A 23817-nucleotide genomic window follows, 5' to 3' on the forward strand; every position below is an offset into this window, starting at 1 on the left:
ATGACCCTGGCATGTGGCAGCCCACATCCAAGAGATCCATACCCAGGTAGCACAGGGCACATGCCATCTTCTGCACTGCCACCAGTTCCTCTGCTCTGCCTACCTGGACAGGACTCATACCAGATCATACTAAGGCAACACATTTTTATCTGGCTGTGGATCTAGGAAATTCTTATCCTTAAACAGGAATTTAAGGCTTGTGAAAATGATTATTAAAGAACATCCAGTTAGTCCTGAAAGCAGGGCTGCACCTTAATCAAACACAGGTGGCTTTCGTACGCTCAAGTGACATACCAGCGCCACATTCCTCACAAATCTCTGCGTTTCAGAAATACGCCGCGTCGCCTCGTCTAGCTCTAGGGGAATCCAGATGCATCGTTGACCCTAATATTTTGGGCATCTGGACTGCATTCTTGCTTCAGATGGGCATGTTAGTACAGGAGCTCAGTTCTGGCACTGCTTTTTGTAGGCAAGCCGTTGAGAAAAGGTTCATTTACGCTAACAAAATTGCATGCTACGAGCCTGGGAAAATTTCAGGTCATCAAAGGAAGATGAGAAAACCACCTTGACAAGGAAACCTGATCAAGTAAGATGTTTTTAAAGAAGAGCAACGAGTCAATATGGAGGATGGAAGGTATGGGGAAGGCAGGGAAGGAAGAAAAGGGCAATCCTTGGGTTGCTACTTCTGCTGCTCAACAAATTAACCTCATCATTTAAAGCGAGTAGCAAAAGCCTTGTGTTACAGAACAGCCTCAGCCTCTAAGCCCCAAGTACTGCAGAGCACCAGCAGCCTCACAAATTACTCCTCGCACTGGATTAACTCAATTGCATGTAAAAACACAGCAGGAAAGACACATTTTAGCTCGCCCTCCCTCTCAAAGCAAACTCCACACCAACGAACATCTTTGGGATGCTTTGCCATTTTCCCCCCATTTCCTGATCCTGGCTAAACCAAGAACCGCCGATGCTGTACCTTACAGCCCACCTGTCCATCGTGAAACAACAACCAGGAGCGGCCAGCGAGGATGGCTGGGCCCCGCCAGGAGCCAGCGCCGCGCTCACACCCGGCCCGAGCCCCCGGCACGCAGCCCCTGCCCTGGCACCGCGGGACGGGGCCGGGCTTTGGCACCACGGGGCGGCTCTGGGTGGTTTTCACCCCGCGTCTGGAAGCGAGCGCAGGACTCGCCCCCCGTTTGCGGTGCAGGTCCCCGGTGACCCCCCGCCGGGTGCAGGGGACCCCCGGGGCAGCGGCACGGCAGCCCCAAAGCCACGCCGGGCATTGTTGCGGCGGGGCGGCGCTGGCTCCTCGCCCCGGCCGGGGCAGCCCCGGGGAGCCACCCGGAGGACACGCGAGGCGCCCGGCCGAGCCGCCCGCCCGGCTCCGGAGGGGACCCCCGGCCGGCCCGCGGGAGGCGCGGGGCCGGGTGGGCTCCGGGGCGGCCCCGCCGCTGACAGGGCGCCGCGCGGGGCCCCCGCCGGCCCCCGGGCAACTTCGCGGGACCCGGCCCGCGCCGCCCCCCCGCCGCCGCCCCCGGCCCCGCTCACCCTCCCGGCCCGCCCGGCCTCCCCCCCGCGCCCGGGGCGGCCTAGCCCGGCTCGGCGGCCCCGGCGCGGCCCCGCGCTCCCGCCCGCGGCGGCCTCGGCGCGGCCTCGGCGCAGGGCCTGGGCCGGGGCCGCCTCACTCACCCGCGCGGAGCGGCGGCGGCGGCCCGGGGCGGCGCGGGGCCCGGCCCATGCGGCTCAGCGGCGGCGGCGGCCCGGAGGGGCGGCGGCGGCACAAAGCGGGCGGCCCGGGACGCCCATGGCCGCGGCCGCAGGCGAGTGGCGGCGGCGGGGAGCGAGTGCAGCAGCAGCAGCAGCGAGCCGAGCCCCGCTCCGCTCCGCTCCGCCTGCGCCGCTGCCTCCCAGCCCGGCACGGCGGCTCAGCCGCGCCCCCCGCGCCCCCGCCCGGTACTGCGGGACCGGCGGCCGGAGCGGGGCGGAGCGGGCCCGGCACGGCCCGGCTCGGCCCGGGGAGGCGGCGCGGAGGCACGCGGGGCCCGGGGCGGCTGCAGGCCCCGCACCCCTGCAGGGGCGACCCGGGGAAGCACGGAGGTCCCGGCTCGGGGAGGCCTCGATTGCCGGGAGCCTCAGCACAATGTGACGTGCACGGGCTGAGCTCCCCGGACAGCTCCGGCACATGGCCGAGGCTTCGGGCTCGGCTTCCCGCAGAGCCCCGGCACCTTAGGGGGTGAATGGCTCCGGGGCTTCGTCCGGCCCTGGATGAGGGGAGCCCGTGAGCATCCCGGGCAGAGACGGCCCCAGAGAACCTTCGGAGACCTCCAGGATCTCGTCGAAGGGCTCTGCTCAGGAAGGGCATCAACCCTCAAACACCGCCAGCCTCCACGGCTCTGTCCGTGTCGAACACCGTGACCCTTCTGAACTTTGTCCAGTTAGGACCACGCACCAGGGGCCTGGGGATGTAGGGGCACGGGTCCACCAGCCACACTTGCCTCCAACACCTAGGGCTGGTTTGGAACCTGCCATGTGTGTCCTGCAGTGTGTCCTGCCATGTGCATCCTGCAATGTGCGTCCTGCCATGTGTCTCCTGCCATGTGTCCCCTGCCATGCGTGTCCTGCAGTGTGCATCCTGCCATGTGTGTCCTGCAGTGTGTGTCCTGCAATATGTGTCCTGCAGTGTGTGTCCTGCAATGCGTGTCCTGCAGTGTGCATCCTGCCACGTGCGTCCTGCCATGTGTGTCCTGCAATGTGCGTCCTGCAATGTGTGTCCTGCTTCTCTGAGCCGGGCAACCGCCGCGGGGAGAAATCAGGGGCTGGCCAAGAGGTGGCACTGCATGGACTGGAAAGGGTCACACCACGTGGAGACTCCCCAAATCAGGCGTGTTTGGTTGGGTGCAGCAGGGTGCACCAGCTCTGAGGCTGCAGTGCTGGGGACGCTGAAGGGAGAAGAAGTGAATTGCCAGATGCAGAGATCAAATGAGAGTAGTGTGACAGGGAAGTGCAAAAGCGAGTGTCTTCCCTGGAAAGCAGTGATAGACTCAGAGCCAGGCAGACCCTAGATACCATCCTAAAAGCTGAACATGCAAACAAGCCAATAGACAATCCTCTGAAAATCAGAAATAACTCAGAATAGTTTCCAATAGGGACTGTTTCTGCTTTCTTATGTGATCACACTGCCACAGCTGCCTACCTCAGTGCATTTAGGGAACACTTTTGGAAATGTAACATTTTTTCCAGCTTTGTGAAGCTCCCAAATATTCACTCTGAGCAGTGACACTCCCCATCCCACCCCAGCACAGAGCCTGGTAGGATGATGTGGCTCCTTGCTCTCTCTCATGTGAACGATGCTCGGAGCTGATTTACATGTAGCAGTGCAATGCTGATCTCAGGCGTAATAATAGAAAAGCTGGTGTGGGATTCAGCTGGTAAAGAATTAAAGGATGGGAATATAATTAATGCAATCAGCCTAGTTTCCAGAAAATAGCTCTTGTCAAACTGTGATGTCATCCTTTGAAGAGATTACAAGTTTGGCTGATAAAGGTTATGGCATAGAAATAATAGACCTAGGCTCTGTTCAGGCATGTGACTTAATCCATATACTATTCTGATTAAAAATTAGCACAATACAACATCAAGAGGGACACCTTAAAGGGGCTGGGAGCTGGCAAACCGACAGCCATCAATGGGGAATCCCTGCAGAATGGGAGCGCGCTCAGTGGGTGTCCGGGCTTGGATGGGAAGCCCAGTGCTATTCAGTATTTCCATCAATGGTCTAGAAATAGATTAAAAAGCCCTGCTGAGAAAAACGCTGGGGCGAAGGAAATGAGAGGGGCAGGAGACATGGACGAGGTCAAGACAGCTGTAGAAAACTTCACAAGCCGAGTCCCTGGCAAATAAAACGTGCTTGAATGCGAGCAGCTGTGAAAGGGTCTGTCCACTGAACACAGGGCCCTTCTGCTGGAAAGCCGGGATCTGGCAGGGGTGGGGGGAGTTTAGGAGGCAGGAGGGACAATGTGGGAGCAGCAGGGGGGGTGTCCAGCTGGGACAGGACTGGGTGCCACAGCAGGAGGGTTTCTGTGTCTGTGTTGTGGAAAGGATGCTGGGGAATAGAGAGAAGGTGGAAGAGAGTTAAAAGTGCTTTGCAAGGGAGTAGCTGAGGCCTGCAGCCTCCCCAGCAAGTTTAAAGGAGCCCCAGAGGTGCCTCCAGTGTAGCACTTCAGCCACTTCAAGGGTGAGAGAAGATCAGGTGTTAGAGAGCTTTTATCTCCCAGAAAAAGGCCCAGCAAGATTCATGGCTTGAACTGAGTTCATTTGAGAAACCAGAGCAAGATTTCTCCATGGCAAGGGAGAGCCTGAGGTGGTGGGCAATGAGTTTGGGTGCAGTAGGATGCAGCTGGTTGAAGTGCTGGGGCTTGACATGCCCTCCCTCATGCTGCCATCCTTCCCTGACCTTCCTTACTGCTCCTCGGGTTGGGCTGGGCCTGGGAGGTGGGAGAAGTGCTGGAGGCTCATCTTGCTCCCACCAGCTCCTGGCACATTCCCCCAGCTCAGGGGACGCAGCCTGGAGTGAGGACCAGCCCCTATCCCACCCCCAGGCACACAGAGAGGCAGGGGACCTCCAGAGCAGCTGGATGTCCCTTCCAGCAGTGCAGGATCACTCTGTGCACGCTCCCAGGGAAGGCAGAGCCAGTCCTGCCCTGCTCCAGCAAAGGCAGCCAGGCAGCTGCCCCTTCCTAGGCCACAGGAAGCAAAAATTCCACAGATGGATGCCAAGCCCTCATGGTGCCTCATTATTTTCTGGTCCTCTGGCAGGGATGCTTGGGGCTGAGAGGGCCATGGGCTCCCTCTGGAGCCCCTTCCCTGCCTTTTACCCCTCAGGTGGTTCATGACAAGGAGGCTTATCCCTGCACTCTACCAGGGGCCCAAATAACTTCCAGATTTATCTGAGGGCATCAAACAAGTGATAAACCACACTGAGCATTCCTGGCTGTGTGCTGGAGGAATCATACTGCAAGGTCTTTGAGGCCAGTGAACCAAACCTGCTTATTTTTCCTTTTTTCATCAGCTGGCCATGAAGCTCTCTCTGCCTTTCACCCCAAATATCACCCTTACATCAAAACTGCCACCATTGAGACAACCAGTGGTGTTTTGTGCAGCCCTGGTGTCACCCTGCCACTGAGACTGACCCCATGTGAGCCTGGGGTGCTGGACACTTCCCAGCTCCCAGTGCACACATTCCTTTCTGCCTGGAAGAAACAAACAGCAAACACAGGAGAAAAGGAACTACTCTGAGCCTTTGGTCTAAGGAGTCTGTGCTGCATGCAGGCAGCACTGGTGCCATTCCAGAGCCTCCTTGCAAAGGGATGTGCTCTGTAGCAGCCTCCCCTCCTGCCGAGGTAGCTTGGGACCCGCCAGCTCTCCAACACCCCATCTGCAGAGCCTGAAACCGCTTGGATCAGCCTCAGCACTGACTAGAGCCCTCCCAAATGAATTCCCCTCTTTGTAGCGGCTCGCTGGCTCCTGCAGGGCGAGGTGGGTCTGAGCGGAGCCGGGTGATGCCTGGTGGGCTGCCAGGCTGCAGCGCTCCCTTCCAGCGCAGGGATGTGCGTGGGTGTAGCCGGCGTCCCTGTGGCGCTGGCGGATTCGGGAGGGAGCGCACTAGATGGTGCTGTTCAACCTTTGGCTGCCGTTTAAAAGGCTCCGGCAAGGTCATCAGCCATGCCGAAATTCGGTGGTTTTATTCAAAAGGCTTTTTGGAACTAGGGGATAAATAGAAATACTCTGAAATATGAGGTTTTACGCTGATCACTGACAGAGGCAAAGGGATGTGCTGCCTCCCACCTCGGGCCTGCAGCACCCTCAGTGCTGAGGCAGGACCCAGGGTTTGACTACATGACCAATAATGAAAATAATGATTTAAAAATTTAAGAATTTAAAGAAAAAATTTATGCCAAGAAAATAATGTTCTGGGGTGCAAGAGGTGGCTGACAGCTCTCTCCTGGATATTGGCAAGATGATGTATACAGAATAGGAGGAAGAAAATGTATTAGCATTCTAGATAAAAGTATTGGAACCCAGAGCATCCCAAAGAGCCTGACTGGGATGAGGCACCAACAGCCCAGTAGCACTGCCACTGAGGGGACAAGCAAGCAGAGCCACAGGATAGGCTGGGAGGAGAACAGAGCAGAGAAGTGGCCATGGATGGGGCTGGGGGCTGGATGAGAGTGCCTGCCTCACTGGGAAAGAGGGATGGATGGAGCAGATCTCAGTGTAGGCAATGAGATGCCTACAAACAGCTGTGCCAGGGCTGGGGGCAAGAGTGGAAGTGAGTTGTGCTGATTTCAACCACCACAGCATCCCTTCTTGCAGGGTATAAACACACCTGCCCACCCTGGCCATGCCAGCCTGCCAGAGCATCCATGGAGCTGCGGGTGCAGGTCCCACAGTGCCTCCTTCTTTGGATTACCCAGGTCAAGGAGGCAAACACATTGCTTCTAATGCTGGGTATAAAGGATGAAGCACTGTTTGGACACCAAGTTTATGCCTTTTCATTCAGATCCCGCTCTTTCATAAAGCCCATGGTGCAGCTGGTTCCAGGCAGTGGGAAGGTTGCAGGGCTTGGCTGCTCTGGGCATCCAGATCCTTCCCCTCCAGAAACATCATCCCAGTTTCCCTGTTCACTCCTGTTCCCACATGGGTGCTTGCTTGCAAATCCACTGTTTATGCTGGGGTACAGGCCTGGAGCTGGTGGATGGGACAAGACCTTTACTGCTCACATAAAAATAACAAAAACTGTAGCCAGGGTGACCTTCTTTCAGGAATGTAGGGGGAGAAGGGCCTGGAGCAGCTAAGGCAGCTGTCTGAACTGGGTTTTGCAGCTGCCAGTGTTTGCCCATGGTGGTGCAGATGCCCAAATGGCGGATGGAAGCCCCAGTACATAACCCTGAGCCCCTGCAGTGTCCCAGCACCCTGGCCTGTTCTCCCAGGGGTTTGCTCTGCCTTCATCTCCAGGTGTTCCTCTTTGTGCCTGCCGTGGTATCAGCTTCTTTCCCTCAGCTTTGCTTTGCCCTTCCTGCTGGGTTACAGAGGCCCCAAACCTGATCCCCCCAAAAAAAGATTATGGACAAGCTCATGCCATGGCTTGAGAGGCTGCTCTGATACGCTGCTCACCCAGCACCCTCCTCACAGAGGAGCTTGACATGGCCTTTTCTTATCTTCCCACACTTCTGTGACCCTCCTGCCACCAGCCCTCAGCCCACCCCAGCTCCTTTCTGACTGTCAGCCCCCTCTAGCCTCATGTTTGGGCTCAGGACTGGAGTTTTGGTCAAAGGTTTCCCCATACTCCTTCTCCTCCATTCCAACCAGCCCAAGGAGAGTCACAGCAGGTCATGGCCACTCTCCTCTGCTTGGTTTGCACCACTCACAACCCCAGCAACAGCCAGTGACCATATCAGCTCATGTTCCTCTGCCCTGGCTGGGCAAAGCCCAGTGTGTTCACGTGAGCTTCTCTTCTCACTCCTGTCTCACCCCAGATAAGCCCTGGGCTCCCATCCCAGCTCAGGGCTGTGGCACAGAACTGATAAGGGTGGCAGGCCCTTGGTGTGTCCCCCAGCCCTCCCCTCCCTTCTTGCTGCTTTTGGGGAAAGGTTCCCATATCTGGCAGAGCACAGAGAGCCTCACAGACCCCTGCTATGTCTGAGACCCTGCCATATCCACGACCCTGAGAGATCCCTGCCACATCCCAAACCCTGCAGCTCCCCTGGTTTTGGTCAGCCTTCTCTGCCCAAAGCATGGCACAGGAGCTCAGCCAGCACCACCAATGCCCAGCGCTCCTTATCCCCAGGCAATGAGGATGAGCACCCCAGGGACACCCCACACACCTTCCTGCACCCACCTTTGGGGTCCAGCCCGGGCCTGTGCCCTGCACTGCTGCCTCTCCATGCTCCAGACCACCAGGCTCGCTGCTCCTCTCAGGTTGCCGGGGCTGGGGTGCCATCCACACACATCCCAGAAACGCCGCTCTGCAGAAAGAAGAGATGTCAGCTCGTCCCTGCTGGGAGCACCCTGCCCAGGAGATGTTCCCAGGGGAGCTGGGCCGGGCAGGGACACCCTGTGCTCCCCACTCACAGGAGTGGATCCTGTTCCCATGGTCCTGAGGGACACACTTCTCATCTTGCCTCTGTGTCAGAGGGAGATGTCTGGGCAGGGTGTGCTCTGTCTGGAGCACCATAGGGGCCTCTGGAGGGGTTATCCCTGCTGGAATGGTCCCAGCTCCTCACAGAGCTGGGGCAGGAGGGAGCAGCAGTGGCAGGGAACAACCCTGTCCCTGTTCCCAAGCCCCACTGCAGATCCAGGGCCCCCCACATGCCCAGGCCATTGCTTGCCCTCTGCTCCAGTGTCCCCATGGTGGGATGGAATAGGATGAGAAGTACACAAGGAGCAGCTCCATGGAAACACCTGGTTCCTGCAGCAGGGTTATCCCAGAGCAGCCTGTGATAATTCAACCTGCTTAATTCTGTTGGGAAAGATGGATTTCCTTCACCCAGCCATCAGTGACTGTGATCTGGGCTGCTGGAAGGTGAGGGAAGGATGGTCAGTGCAGAAATATTGGCTGCTCTGCTCTCACAGACCTGATTTGTAATGCTGGGCAAGACCTTCTGGCTTAACTGTGGTCACCAGCTCGGCTGGCAAGAGCCCCCTCAGTGCTGGGTGGTGCCTTGATGTGTGTCCTGCAGCCTCAGGATTTCCAGTGTGACCCTTTGGACACGATCTCCATCACCAGAGCAGCTTGGAGAGCTGGTCCCCACGTTCCTGGCTCACTGCTAGAGGGTCACCTCTCCCAGGGAGATGACAATTTTTGTGACAAGCAAGGCCTGTGACTATGTTTTGGCTAATTTTCCACCTCTGGCGGCCAGGCAGTGGCCAGTTGGACACGCTGCTGTTTCTGTGCTCTCTCCTGGGATGACTGTCGCTGACGAGGCTTTCCCCGAACATGAGGCAGACGGTCAGGGAATTGCTCTGTCCCGCAGTTCTGGTTTGCTGTGAGTCCACCTAGTGGCCCACGGCTTTATGGTCGGCTTTGCTGGGCGCAGGGAGGCTTGCGAGGACATCTCAGAAACGCTTCTGCATCCAGGGCAAGCTCTGGAAAGAATTTTACCTCTGCATTGTGCCTGAGGTCCCCGTTTTTATGGTTTAGGTCCCAGTTCACCGTTGTCCCTCACCAGGAGAGCTCTGAGCCCATGAAGTGACAGCAGCAGCTGAGGCTGTGGGCGCTTTGCTGAGGTCCAAACCCAGCCAGCCCTGGGCAGAGGGTCCCTGCGATCACAGTGGGCACTGCTGAGGGAGCCCCACAGCGTTTCCACCCCTTAATTCTCCTGCAGAATGATTTTCTCAGCCTCGAGCTCCTCAGACAGGGCAGTGGGTGCCCCAAACACTCCCCTGACTGATCGCGTACCCTGGGGAGGCGCTGGCTCTGGGTGCCCAGGCAGCCCAGCAGCCAGAATCTGATTGCCACTGGCAGCTGATTGCCAGGAGCGGGCTCCTGGTGGCTGTTGGTGCCGGGCAGGACAGCTGTGCTGGCAGGAGGTCACAGCCTGCCAGCCTGAGCCCTCACTGGGCTCTTCTGGGGCACACCACGCTGTGTGTGCTGCAGGACCATGTGTATTCCAGGCCAGGGGGACTGGCCAGCCCCAGCTGGGGGACCCCCAGTCCTGGCAGGAACTTCTGGGAGCCTCTGCTCCTTCAGCTCTCTGGTAGGAGAGCCACAGACCCTCTGGGATCTCTCTCTACCCACACGGAGACTCCAGCCTCCATCACACCTCTCCCAACCTCCTGCTTCCCAGCTGCACCTTGGAAATCCCCAGCTGCTCTCCTTGGCTGTCTTCCCTCTGAGGCGGCCCTTCCTTGAAGCAACCATCCTGTGCCACCTCCCCAGCAAGGGCCACCCCTCCTGGCTGAGCTGGGACCCCTGGTGTGTCACCAGCACCCAGTGAGGTGGCCAGGGCTCAGCACCAGCCCCTCCACCCCCAGTGCCCTGCCCAAGGGTCATTGGAGCTTTCCCTGGAGGGTTCCTCCTCCATGGTGGGAGTAGGTGGGACAGGAAAGGCTCAGCACTGATGGACACCAGCTGAGGTCCTGGCCAGCCAAAATGCTGGACACAGCCCAGCAGTGCCTGGGGCTGACCTGCTTCCTCCTGCAGGGAGCAGTCCTGCCTGATGAGCTGGGGGTGACATTTGTCCACACACTCAGGGGAGTCTCCAAACTCTTCTGCTGCTTTAACTGCCCTAACACAAGCCCAGCCCAGGGCTTGGCATTGACTCATCTCAAGGCTTTCCAGCATGAGGTGAACAGATATGGAAAGTGTTGGTCTTATTCTGACAGAAAACTGGAGAAATTGCTCACAAAATCATTTACTGTTGGAGGAAGCTCAGAGAATTGGGGTGTCTCTGTATTTGGAGGGATCCAAGACTTTCTCCACAGCCAAGGCAAACAGGCACTGGATGTCAGCCATGGGGTTCCCTGTCCCCTTCTGCCGGCACTTCTGGCCTGTCACCCATGCTCACCACTTGGCAGCTCTGCCTGGCTGCCTCTCTCCTAAAATCCCCCCTTCCTGTGCCAGGCAGGTGAACCCAGCAGAGCCAAGTCCTCCCCAGGACAGAATGTCTGGGATCTGAGGGAGTTGTGGAACTCTGATCATGAGCATCCCATGGCATCCCACTTCCCTGGGGAAGAGATTACCAGAACTGCCCCTTGGAGATGTGAGCATCAGGCCAGGCAGCTCTGAGTGCCCCATCTCCTCCAGAAGCCAAGCCTTGGGCTGTGTTCCACCGCCTGATGTCCAACCAGGTCGTGTGCAAGCACCTCATGTCCACCCATGTCACAGCCCTTGTGCTCCTACTGTGTCCCTCAGCCTGGGCAGCTCAGTGGGACCTGACAGCAGCCAGACCCCTGCAGCCTTGGCCATCTCACCTCAGGGCTCTCCTGGTGTCCTCCCAGAGAACAGATTCCCACTTTGATTGTCCTGCTGGGTATTCTCTTACCAGTGCACCTCCTGTCAGGAGTCCTCCCATGGACACGTGCTGGCTGGCACAGTGATCAGCCTCCAGACAACCCATAGCTGGCAAATGTGAGCAAATCCAGCCTTGTATTGTATTTCATCCTGATTCTTTATAGTTACAGAGGCTCAAAACAGGAGAAAACACATCTGGAAGCAGATGTACAGCTCCAAATCTTGTAGACATTGTAGACCTTGCAGAATCTCCAGACCTTGGACTTGGACTCTTCCTATTGGCAGCATCTTCCCTGGTGTGCCAAGGCCATGTCATGGAGAACATGTGTCACAGAGGACTTTGGTTCCTCTTCCCACTTCTGTGACTCTCCAGGGCTGTGAGGTGAGTGCCCATGGTCTTGGGTGATCACCTTGTGGGCAATGTCCCACGAGACACCAGAAATGTGAGAAGTTATCCCAGCCCACCTGAGCTTTGGCCTGCAGTGGGAAAGGGAGCAGAGGTGTCTGCCCAGGAGGTCCATGCCTCCCTCTTCCCAGCAGAGGGGTATTTTCAGGTCTCCAAAGCTGAATATCTTTAGCTCAGCCTATTTATCTTAGTCTTGCACTCAGCAGCTGCCCAGAGACCCCTGCCATGACGATTCTGCCGGATGGAAATGAACGATTCAGCCTGAATTCTTGTCCTCAGCCTCCCAGGTGGTTTGTGCTCCTCACGTGTCAATGTGGGACTGGGCAGACCCCTGGATGGACCATGTGGAGCAGTTGGGAACTTTGGGAATGTCTTGGTGATGATCAGAGCAGCTGTCTGGGTTGGGCAGCGAGGCTCAGTGAGCCCCCACTGCACTTCAGCCTTCTAAAGAGCCTCTGCTTCAGGATAGACCCACATCCCCGACTCCTGTCCCTTGGATGCCTTGGTGGATCTCAGGATGGGCTGGTGATTCACAGCTTTCTCAGCTTAATCACTGCTTGTGCATCCATTCCCTGCAGGAGCTTCTGGCACTGGCCATTTTAACTCTGCTGGAGGAGATCTGGAGGATTCCCAGTGTCTGTGAGTGCAGCAAGAGCAGAGCAGCTTGACCTGGAGCTCGCAGTAACAACCAAATCCCTGTGAGGCTGTTTCCTCCCTGGGTCACTTGTGTCAGTGCCTTGTAAGCACTGTCCCAGTGGATGAATGCCTGTGCCCACCTCAGAGAGCATCTGGGGGTGCAGTGAGCCCCCCACCCTCTGGAGAGGGACTGCTGTCCCTTGTCATGAGGACAAAACCCTGGCAAGCCCTCTGAATTGCTGTTTCCTTTCTGTGTTCTTACTGAAGGTCCTCATGGCTACACATGAGCCACAGGCCTTGGGTGGCACTGAGCTGCCCACAGCAGCAATAAGGACATTTTGGATTCAGTGGCACCCTGGAATGGCCATGGGCTCCTGAGTGAGGTCACACCCACTGGAGACCCCATTTCCTTGCTGTGCAGAGTTCCCTGCTGGCTCAGCCCCATCCCACGGCCACCAGTTCCTGTCCAGCCATGCAGCTCAGAGCTGTTTTCAACCACTGTGGGCCCTCCTGCCCTGCTGTGGGCCAGGTGTGGACCCTCACCCAGCGCTGCCCCAGGGGAGCCCATTGCTCAGCACAGGCCATGCCCAGTGCCTGGAGGGGTGGCTAGGGTGCCCTGCTCGCCTCCAGCACCCGCAGCTGCCACCTCAGCCCCTCTCAGCTCATTCCCACCAGCTCCCACCTCCTCCTGCCCCAACACCCCCATCAGCCGGGCTGTGGTCCCCACTCGTGTCCCACCTGCCCTTTGCTGCTGCTGGGTTTGTTTCCTTTCCAGGTTCCTCGGCTCTGGTCTCTGCTGTGCCGTGTTGGGAAGACAAGGTGAGTCCAGGTGTGATCTCCACTTCTCCTCCCCAGCAGTGCTCACTCTTCACAGTGTGGACACTCCTATTCCCACGCCAGTTGTATCCCATGTCCTTAGAGGAAGGTGATTCCCCCATCCCAGGGCAACAGCACCATCCCAGGGTAAATCCCAGGCCATGGCTAATTTAAGGGGAGCCACCCCAGCTGCCAGCTCCCCATGGGAACCACCACCCCAAAACCAGGCCTAGAACCAACCTGGCCTTGCAGCCCTCTGTGCCACCGCTGCCCGGGGAAGGCACTGAGGGGCGAGGGTCCCACTGAGGTCCTGGCAGGATCCCGGTGAGGTTTCAGGGCTGGCCGGAGCTGGGAACATCCCTGCCCTCTTTGTGCTCCCCTGGTAAGCAGCGCAGTGCAAATATCAGCCGCGTTCTTTGAAATGAAAATAAAACTGATGAAAGTCGGGCAAATCCTCCTGCTGGCCCCTGCTGCTGGCCCGAGCAGTGGCTCTTTCTGCCGCCGAGCCGGCTCCCGCAGTTATCAATACATTATGTATGCCGGTGTCCGTCGGCCAGAGCCTTTTGTTGATGCTGAATATGTCCTGGCCAACAAAAGTGGACTGGATTAGCCACAGTGGATTAAAAGATTTTCTTCTTGGAGTTTACCTAATAATATAACAATTGACATTGAAGGTCTCTTTGAACCCTACACGACTCTCTTATTTTACCATCTGTGAGTTTGCTCTCGGTGCCGCTGATGGGGCTGCCGGTGGTGCCGGTGGTGGGAACGCCGCCCGCAGCCAAATTTATCACTGAGCAGAAGAAAGCAGCCCGTGTTTGAAGGGAAGCAGTGGGAAGGGAAAGTGGCACAACTTCTGTCCTCCTGCCTTTGTCCTCGGCCCTTCTGCTGGTGGCTCACCAGGCTGGCGATGCTGCGGTGTGAGGAGAGACGAGAGCCAAGGAGTGGGCTCCAGCGGTGGGGAAGCCACCCGCTCATCTGCAATTCGAGGTGTCTGGAGAGGTCCCGGACGGAATAAGCTCCTTTATTAACCATGAATTTTGGGAGAGTTGTCGAACTGTGAGCCAATGGAGTTCGCTCGTCTCGGTTCCAGCTGTTGGGATCTGGCCACTGTCCCTGGTCTCCATTGCAAGATGGGTCAGGCAGCAGCGGCAGCGACACCGGGAAACATGGAGGGCAGCGGCAGCAGGGGAGGAAGGCTCCCCCCAGCATCCTGCGGCGCCGCTGGCCCTCGCCCCCTCCTCCGGCACACCCTGGCGTCCCAGCCTCGGGCTTTGATCTCATCCGGGGGGGCTCCATTCACAAGTCTTTCATTGCAGCCTTTGGAAATATCCGTCCTCAGAAGTCGCCAGTAATGAGATGGGGAGACGATGAGCAATTTAGGCGCCGTTCTTTCTCGCTTGCGTTTTTTATCTCCATATCCCCCCCCTTTTTTTTTTCCCTCCTTTTTTCTTTTTTTTTTTTTTTTTTTGCAAAGACACTTCTGGAGCGGTGCCGACTTTGTATGGGATCACCCCACCACCCCAGACCTGCCGGGGGGGCAGGAATATGGGGGCTCGTGCCTCTCAGCCGGGGGCCTTTGATGAAGCTGCTTTGCGAAATTTGATTTGAAAGGCCTACGATGGCAATTTGGGGAGAATGGTGGAGCCTTTCTCCACCCGCCTCTCTTTGTCTCCCACCCGAAGGGGGGTTCCATTGTGGGTGCCGGGGCGAGGGGGTCGGGGCGGCGGCGTGGGTGGGGTGGGGCAGCGCGGGGAGCGCGGCGCGGGAGAACAATGAGCGGGAGATGGGGAGAGTTGGATTCTCACCTGCCCGGGCGTTCGCAGTCCGCCATGACGGGAGCAGCCGCCCTGCCTGCCTCGCGCCGGCCGCAGCACTTTTTTTCCCCAGACTCTTGAACCTATTTCCCTTTCTTGGCAAGTGCGTGGCTGGAAGATGGGAATCTTTACTTTATATTGCAGCTTGGGCTTCCCAGCCTGATTGGCTGCAGCCAGGACCAAATGCTGGTCCTTCCATCCCATCGTCACTATGGCAACCGGCCCCGTTAGGCACCACCGATTTACTTATAATTGCTGGGTAAATAGTCAAGACAGGCCGCTTTCATCCCGCACCCAGAGATTGCTCTTCCTCATCTCCTTTTTTCCCTACTTTTTTTTTTCCCCTTGGAGGAGGAAGCCCTGAAGAGCAGCAACACTTAAGGAAACTCTTTGAAGGCTGTTGCAGGAACGGTGCCTCCCTTGGCCAGCCTTTCCCATCGCTCCTGCTGCACAATGCCTCGGTGCCAAGGCTTTCCTGAACCTTCATGGCTCATCACCATCAACCCTCATCATCCTCCTCCTCAAGGAGCTCACTGGCTGCAGACACACCATGCCCTACCAGCCGTTTCTTCTGTTTCCCATGTGGATTCCACATTGGTTCATCCCAAGAGTGAGGATGGGGCCAAACTGTCCTCCATGACCTCTTCCCCCCTTCCCCACTGCTGCCATCATGATTCCTGCTCACAGCAGGGGTGTTTCCTGACAGGGAACTGGCACTGCCTGCATCAGCCATCCCTTTTCCTGGCCTTGTGGTGCTGGCTGGAATGAGGAAGTGCTGCCTTTGGCCATGCTCATCCCTGGATGCTTCCTGCCTTCCTGCTGAGCTGCTCCGAGCCAGGTCTGTGAGGCCCAGAGCCTCCCACTCCTCTGGAGGGTTTTAACCATGATGGGCAGAGCACAGGGCTGGACAGCAGTCCTGTGATGTGGGCATGGGCTCACGCTCATGGCTGAGTGGGCCCTGCAGGCGGGAATGTGCTCCTGGCTCCACCCTCATGGTCCAGGGATGGATGTGGCAGCCGAGAACAGCAAACAGCCCAGCCGAGCCCTGCTGGCTGGAACACCAACGTGGCACCTGCAATGTGCTTCTGTTCCCATGGTCATTTCTGGCACCAAACAGCAGTTCCAGGAAAGTGGGGGGAAAAGGGGTCTTAGGAAGAATCTAAAGGCTGAAGAGATCTGAAGAAAAAGGACAGCAAGGCAAGAGATGATAATGTGGGCTTGAGGGAAAGGAAGCTGAGGTCATTTTCCCTTTTCCTCCTCAAATCAATCCAGAGAGTGGAGTCCTTCAGGGCAGCTGCAGTAGGAGCATGAGGAGACTCTGCCCAAGCTCATTATTTTGTTGGGAGAACTGGGGGATTCCCACCCTGGGGAGCAGAGAGGAGACAAAGGTGACCACAGATGTCAACACGAACCCAGTTGAGAAGGGAACAGAAAGAAGCTGTGGAGCTGCAGGTGTGTCAGGGGCTTCTGAAGGAACTGGGGGAGAACAGCTGATCCTCAGCCAGATCCTACCCACCCACTGCCAGAAAGAGTTGTCTGGAGCCTGGCAGATGTGATAATAAATTTCTTTTTCACACATCACAGGGAGAGCCTGGAAAGGGCTGGTCACTGACCCCCACAGCAGTACCAGTGAGTTGGCAGAAACCCTCCTGGAAATGGAGTTTGTGGGCACCAGGATAAACACCCTCCATCTGGGAAACTGGGGGGATTGTAAAGGGAAGCCTGTCTCCTGGAGCAGCAGCATTGGATGATGCCCACAGTAAAGCTCCCATGCAAAGGGCTGCTGATAATGTGGTCACCAAAGGCTTCCAGAGAACTGGAAAAGGGCCTGGCTGGTGCCTGGAGCAGCTGCTGCTGACAGTGCTGGTCCCAGTGCTGGGCAAAGAGCCCACCTGGGGCCAGGGCAAGCAAAGGGAGGCACCAAGGGTGGGCTCTCCCTGCCCACACTCATCAGCAGCCGGCTCAGGGTGGCCGGGAAGGCTCAGCTCAAACACTCCAGCCGAGCACTGCATCCCCCATTGCAGCGAGAGGGGCCGCACCAAGGACGGTGTCCCAGCCCCAGCCGTGCTCTGGGCCAGGGATGGCTGCTCCGGGCCCTGCTGGGCACGGGGGGCAGGTCTGGGACTCGGAGATGGGACTCGGCACAGCTCGGGGGCTGTTCCAGATCCTGCCTGGGGCTGCTTTCCTGCTTGTGCTTTCTCTGTCTGCTAGGGGCAGCGTCTCTCTGAAGTGCTCTGGGTTCATCTGGGCGGGGGTCGCTCCCTGTGCCCTGAGCACACGTTGGGACTCTCGGGAAGCTGCCGGTCCCCAGCAGGGGCAGCTCCCAGCGGCGCTCGGGCCGTGGCGCCGAGCCCGCGCCGCCCTCCGAGCATCCTCCGAGCATCCTCGGGCCGCTCCCGTTCCCATGGCAACTCCCGGCTCGCACTCCGAGCCGCGGCTTTGGCCACGGCCATCACGGCTGCAGCCACTGCCGGCTCCCTTTACCAGGGCCCTCTCACCTCCCAGCCTCTCCTGCCCCGGGACCTGCTGCTCCCCCACAGAGGAGCCACTGCCTTGCTCCCCACTGCACAGGGGCTCCACAAGCCCCTCCTGTTGGAGAAGATGGAACAGGAAAGCCTTATAAATATGATTGTCTGGCAAAAGATTTTGAGAATATAGAAACTATAGATGAGATTGAAATGAAAGCAAGCTTTGAGATACCTCAGTTGCTGAACAACTGGAAAACAATGGTGTGGCCGGCTGAAGGTAATCCCCTTTTAATGGAACAACACCCTCTGCTTGCAGACAGGCCCAAGGGTCAGAGCAGACCCTACAGCTTGGCAGAAGGGGCCCAAAGAGGAGTTTATAGGGTTTAAAATGTAACACAGGATGGTTATGTAATGATTCTTATAGGCTGTATGTAAATGCTATAGGATTTGTATCTTGTACTAGGTTGGTTAGTGAGAAGTAGAATATTCAGCACAGAAGAAGATTTATTGTATTGGAACGGGAACCTCGCTCTCTTACCCTTTTACTCTCTCACCCTCTCTCCCCCTCTCTTCTCTCAGCCCGCTCTGAGCTGTGGCTGCAGCTCCCAGCAGGGCCCTGCCCCCAGGCCCTGTGCAATGAACCCCAAGTTCCTGACCTGGCTGCAGAGATCTCTGTCTCCGTCCATCCCAACTGTCCTACCCCCGATGCTCCTACATCTTCAACTAAGTATCTTTCACAGAGCCCTACAAAGGCCTGAATTCACCTTGTTCTTCAGCATATCATGCACAAGACAGGAAAAAAACCCCAATAAAAGGTGACAGAGCTTTCAAAGGAGAAGGGAGCTCAGCAGGACAAGTGGGTCTGGGTATGAGCAATTTTCACAGTACTTTCAACTCTGCACATCCCAAGACCAAGGTGATTTCAACTCTGCACATCCTCTGCATCCAAGATTTCCCTCCATTTTTGGTGCTGGCACACAGGTTCCACACTTTAAAACACTGGTAGAGAACTGCTGTGAAAAGAAAGAATCACAGCTAATGACTTCTGGAGGAAAAGCCTTGAAGCAAGACTTGAAGCTCAATAGAATGAGAGGATAAAGTGTGAGAAAGAGGAGAAAATCCCATGGATGGCAAAGTCCTGCACTGGGAGCAGAGTATGACAAGGCTCCATTCCCAGAGGTGGAGCAAGGCAGCTTAAAGTTAGGAGTAAAGACTTTCCACCCCTTGAAACCTTCCAAATCCATACATGACTTTTAGGGAGAAGGATTTAACAAGCTCAGGTCCTCCAGCAGCCTCAAAAGTCAAGGGACAGCATCGTAAGGAATGAAATGAGCAGCCATAGACAGTTATGGGCTGTGGGGGCAGAGTCACCTCACATCCAGCTGGGCAGGTGAGACTCACCTGGGGAAGTCCACCTGGGTCTCACAACACATGCAGGAGGGAGCTGACAAAGAATTTAAAGGGCTGTCAAGGAAATTAAAACACCTTGGAATGTGCGAGCAGTCTCCATGGGAATAAATACCTGGCCGAAGCACAGAAATCCCAGCCCCATCCATGCCTGGAGCACTGGCAGAGAAATCCCCTCCCCACTGCTCCCTTTTCCCTATCATGTCCCATCCTGTTTGCTCCCTCCACCTCATTCCACCTCTGCTTCTTGGGGGACACATCCCTGGGGGCACCAGGGCACAAGGACCAGCTCAGAGCAGCCCCATCCCAGGGTTCCCAGAGGCCCTGTGAGCAGAGCCCATCTCAGAAATGCCATTTTCTGTGTCTGAGTGCTCTGGCTGGCCTGAGCCAGCACCATTTCCATGTTACCATGGCAATGGCTGCCTGCAAATGTGTGCAAGGGATGCTCAGAGCAGCAGAGTCCAGCCAGGCAAAGGCCTCTGTGGCCAGCCTGGAGCTGCCACGGCCACCCCCCTCAGCTCCTCCTCCTGCAGCCAAGGAGCCCAACCTGAGCCCATGGGGTGAGGCAGGGGAGGGGAATGGAGGGAACTGCCCCTGTTCTGTGTGCCCAGTGTGCCCAGTCCAGCTCAGCCCACAGCTGCAGGAGAGAGGGTGGCAGGAACATGGCAGGGAGCTTTTGGCAATTCGTTTGCATATGGAGATTTTATTAGCTTTTTGTTTCTTTGTTTGTTTGTTTTTTGATTGTTTTTTTCTTTCTTATGACTCCTTACTGGAACAACTAAGCCCCAATGTCCCTGTCCCACTCTGCTCAGGCTCTATCAGACCCTGCCTGGCTGCAGGCTGGTGTCACCCCAGGGAGAGTCCTCCCACCACCAGGCCACCGCCCTGCCCTGACACACTGGCCATGCCTTGTCCCCTGCAGGGCTGGGGCAGCTGGGCAGGATGAGCAGTGTGTCAGGAGCCAGCAGGGCTGGAAAAGGCAGTGGTCACTCCTGAGAGCCACCAGGACCTTGTGCTGGCCACAGGCAGCAGCAGCCGAGGCTGGCAGCCCCAGGGATGCTCACACTGAGCCAGGCTGGTTCTGCTCCACTTCCCTGGGCTCCAGGTGACCCAGCACATGGCCGGTGACTCCATGCTGCCATCCCTGGCTCCTGGAGGGGATGGTTTGGCACTCCAGGCAGTTCCTTGGGAGGCTGGGAGAAGACAGAGCACAGCACATGGCAGCAGGAGGAGCTCAGGCAGGAGGGTGACTGCCCATAGCCCAGAGGAAGAGGGAGCAGCTACTGGATTGCCTCCCCTCCAGCCAGCACCTGGAGCTGCTCTTCCTCACACTCATCCTCTCCTCTCGGGCTGCCTTGCAGGGAGGAGCTGCAGCACAGAACAGTGAGCTTGGGAGGACCTCTGGAGGTCTCAGCCCAGGCTCCTGCTCCGACCAGGGCTCCAGGGCCTCACCCTGTCCTGAAAACCTCCACCTCTCCAGAGCCTGTCCCAGACCGCACCACCCTCCTGCGGAAGATTTTTGTCCAGTCCAGCCCATGGGTGTCTCACTACCCATGGGCTCCTGTTCTTCCCTCTGCAATGAGCCCAGCTCCATCTTGATCCCCAAAATCCAGAATGGTTTGTCACTCACGTGGTAAATATCCACCAGGACATTTGCTGCCATTTCCTGATCCCCAGAGCAAATTCCAGGGAGAGAGCAAATCTGTGGGGGGTAAGCGCAGCCCATACTTCCACCTCCAACAGCCTGAGCATCCCAGACCAGCTGTCTGGAAGGAATTGAGTCCTGTGGATCTGAAAACAAACACTGCAGTGACACTTGAAAGGGTTTGCTGGAATTGTCCAAGCCAGTTTCTAAATCTCATGTCTCCTTGATTAATGCCATAGGATGGGGGATGATTTCAGGCTACATTTTGACCTCTGCTGACACCAAGTTTGGGCTGATTCACACCCCTTTGCAACAGTGATTCCAAACCAAGAGCCTCCAAGCCAGGAGGGAAAGGCAGGCTCACCTTTGAGACCAGCAGGAAAGGACATGCTGCTCGTGCTGTTGCTCCCAAATATCCCTTTTGTTTGATTATAAAGGGGTTTGTTGGAAATTTACAAGGAAAATCTGTTTAATTCATGAAGGTAAACAGGTAAGAAAATGTTTGTTGAGAAGCAGAGCCTTAATCTCATGCTGGTTTTTGGATCAGTGACTGCAACTTGCTGGGAATAACAAGTGAGACAGGAAAAATCCAAACATTGCTTCAAGACACCAGCAAACACCAGAATTCAGAACCAACCAGTCCCAAAGAGCAGGATTAGTCCAGCCACCCCACCCAAGGCCTTTCCTGCTTGGATGCTTTTTCCCAATTAACCTTTTTCTCTGCTTTATGACTTTGCAGTGTTGGGTTTGGGGGTGATTGTTCCTTCACAACTGGAACAGGGTGGGCCCAAATTTCATCTTCCAAGGGTCAGTTTCATTTTTGTGGCTTGCTGGGACTATTAAAGAGAGTGGCATGTTTTTGATACCTGAGGAATGAATTAAACAGATGGATTGATGTCCCATTTCCCAGTGCTGGTGGCTGACACAGCACACGTGCCTCTCCCAGCCTCTCATCCATCATCCTTTCCCTGCTGTCTAGATGAGATCATTTTTCACCATTCCCCTTTCCAAGCACTGCTATTCCAGCCTGATCCAAGGTGACCCTGGCAGGGCTCTCAGGCAGTGTGCTGGGGGCTGTCACATCCTTGCCAGCCTGCTGTTGGATCCTCCCTGTGCTCCACGTGCCTGTGCCTGGCTCTGGGCCAGCAGCAGAGCCTGGTGCCCTTTGCAGAAGGCCAAGGCAGTGCTGGGCTCTGAGCAGGGCTGGGCAGCCAGGCCCTTCCCCTGTCCAGGGGTGGATTTTGAATTTCAAGCTGACAGCACCCTATTGCATCCTGGGTTTGTGGCATCTGTGGCTTCCTGGGAACTGGAAAACTACCAGCTCCTCTGATCCCCCTATCAGGGCAGCAAGGGAACCATTATCTGCCAGACTGAGCCCACCCAAACAGGGAAAACCATCCCTCAAGCAGCACCAAACTCTCCAGCTGCAAAATCAGGACAGGACTAACACTGAGCCCTGAGCTGTTCCTCCACCTCCTCAAGGCCACCTGGCTGGGGGGTTTGTCGCCCAAACTGCCCCAAATGCTGCACAGGGGACATGCCCCACCTTGAGACATCTGCTGCTGTGCCCAGCAGCCCTGTGTGCTCCAGCTCTGCTTCCCCTGAGGCTGCAGCTTCCCTCAAGGTAGCAGAGGAACCTATGAGCACATCTCTGGGCTTCATCCAACATGGGTGGAAGGAAAGGAGCAAGGGGAAGGTTTCTTCACAAAGGCAGGATGACAGAAAATCAGAATTCACCACATTCCAAATAGACTCCCCCAGAGAACCTCCTGCAGCTCCAGCTGTGCTCATCAGTGCCCCCCTTGAACCTCACCCCCAGCAGGATCAGGAGCTCTCCCCAAAAGCTCCTGCTACCCCTTGTCACCCACCAAGCAAAGCCTTCATCCACCCCAGATGGTTGTGCCCCAAAGTGTGACCCAAATCCCTCAGCAGGTGGACCTGAGCTCCCCAGCACAGCTCACTAACCCCTGGGTAACAGCCCTGTTTGTGTTTGAAGGTGGTGACTCCTAAATCTTATTTTGTAAAGATGTAGCTGAAGTGGGTGTTGAAGTCTTTGCTGCCAACATGCTGTGCTCATGCAGTGCCCCCCTGAGAACCCTCACCCCCAGCAGGATCAGGAGTTCTCTCCAAAAGCTCCTGCTGCCCCTGGTCACCCACTGAGCCCTCCTGAGGCAGCAGATCCTGCAGGTGCCCAGCGAGAGCTCTGCAGCTCAGTCAGGGTCCAGCCCTGGGAGGACACAAAAGCTCCACAGAGCCAGAACCTCCCACCCCTGGGACACACCAGCAGCTGCTCATTGTCCCCTCAGCCACTTGCAGCAGCTCCTCAGTGCCCAGGAGCTCTGGGGCACCCGGGCACGTTCCAGAGCAGGGCCAGGACAGAGCCATGGGCTGGAGCTTTGCTGGGAGCTGCATTAAAATGCATGAGCTGAGCTGGCCCTAATGATGAGCAGAGCTGTCAAACAAGGAGCTTGTCCCAGCTAATTATCTCTAACGAGGGCAGAGTGTCAGGGTCCCCGAGGAGCTGGGCAGCAGCTTCCCACTCAGCTCAGCTGCAGCAGAGAGAGAAGATAACCAAATGTCATTGTGCTGGCCTAGCTGCACTGTCATTAATTAGGCAAATATGACCTTCTGTGCCAGTTTGCTCTTGAGAACCTGGACTTGCTGGGGATGGAACACACAGGCAGGCTGGAGACATCCCAGCTCCTGCCACCCAGCCTGTTCCCCCTGTGCCCCTGCAAGAACAGCACAGCCCTGCCTGGCAGCCCTAGCCAGCCCTGCCAGCCTGTGCCAGGCTCCTCTGCAGGCTCAAATACCCCTTATGGGGACTCCAGCCCCTTCTCTGTCCTGGTTTTCATGAAATGTTGTTGTTCAGATCCCATTCAAGTCCAGCACCTCCCTCACCCAAGCCCCAGCACTGCCCTGTGAGGCTCTGTGCTCACCCAGTGGCTGCTTCTGCACCACCCACAAACCTTGCAGGCACTGCCAATCCCCACTGCCCTGGGGTCCTGCTCCATTCCAGCACAGAGGGCAGAGCCACACTCTGCTCTACAAGCCCAGTTTCTCTCTTATCAGTCCTTATCACAAACCAAGGCAGTGCACCTGCCCTGATGTGCCAGACAGGGGGAAGGCAAAGTCTCTTCCACAGAAATGAGCCACACAAGGTTCAGCCTGCAGGCTCTGTGCTTGCCCCTCACCTCAGAGCTGAGGGGAAAAGGGCAGAGGCTGATTTTGATCCACCCAGAAACTCACTGCACCACCACAAAGCTTCCACACAGCACCAGGGACTCCCAGTGCTGCTCATCAGCCTGTCATTATGGCAAGTGCTTTGCAGCCCCTTGTTGCCAGACAGCAGCAAAGACTTCAACACCCACTTCAGCTAAATCTTTACAAAATAAGATTTAAAAGTCACCAAATTACAACACAAACAGGGCTGTAACCCAGGGGTTAGTGAGCTGGGCTGGGGAGCTCAGCCCAGGGGTTTGGGGTCACACTTTGGGGCACAACCACCTCAGGAGGATGAAGCTGTGGATTGATCTAAGTTACACTGTGTCTCAGTCCCTGCTACAACACACGAATAAAACAAGTATCAGAGAGAAGTTTATTGATACCAAAAT

General features: G+C 56.7%; 1 protein-coding gene across 3 annotated transcripts in view; it reads right to left on the reverse strand.

Annotated features, from left to right (window-relative positions):
• Positions 1-7940, reverse strand: part of AXIN1 (axin 1) — a 77536-nt gene extending 69596 nt beyond the window's left edge. For 2 of the 3 annotated variants that reach the window (XM_054271143.1, XM_054271140.1), the window contains exon 1: positions 1687-1725. The gene's annotated coding sequence lies outside the window, so the exon portion shown is untranslated. Of the gene's footprint in view, positions 1-1686; positions 1726-7894 lie in introns of those variants that run through there. The other variant, XM_054271141.1, reaches the window with a different exon arrangement.
• Positions 7941-23817: the final 15877 nt, after the last annotated feature.

Source organism: Melozone crissalis, unplaced genomic scaffold (assembly GCF_028551555.1).
Source record: "Melozone crissalis strain CALT ecotype California unplaced genomic scaffold, PUWL_Pcris_2 ptg000012l_1, whole genome shotgun sequence".
NCBI classification, from domain to species: domain Eukaryota; kingdom Metazoa; phylum Chordata; class Aves; order Passeriformes; family Passerellidae; genus Melozone; species Melozone crissalis.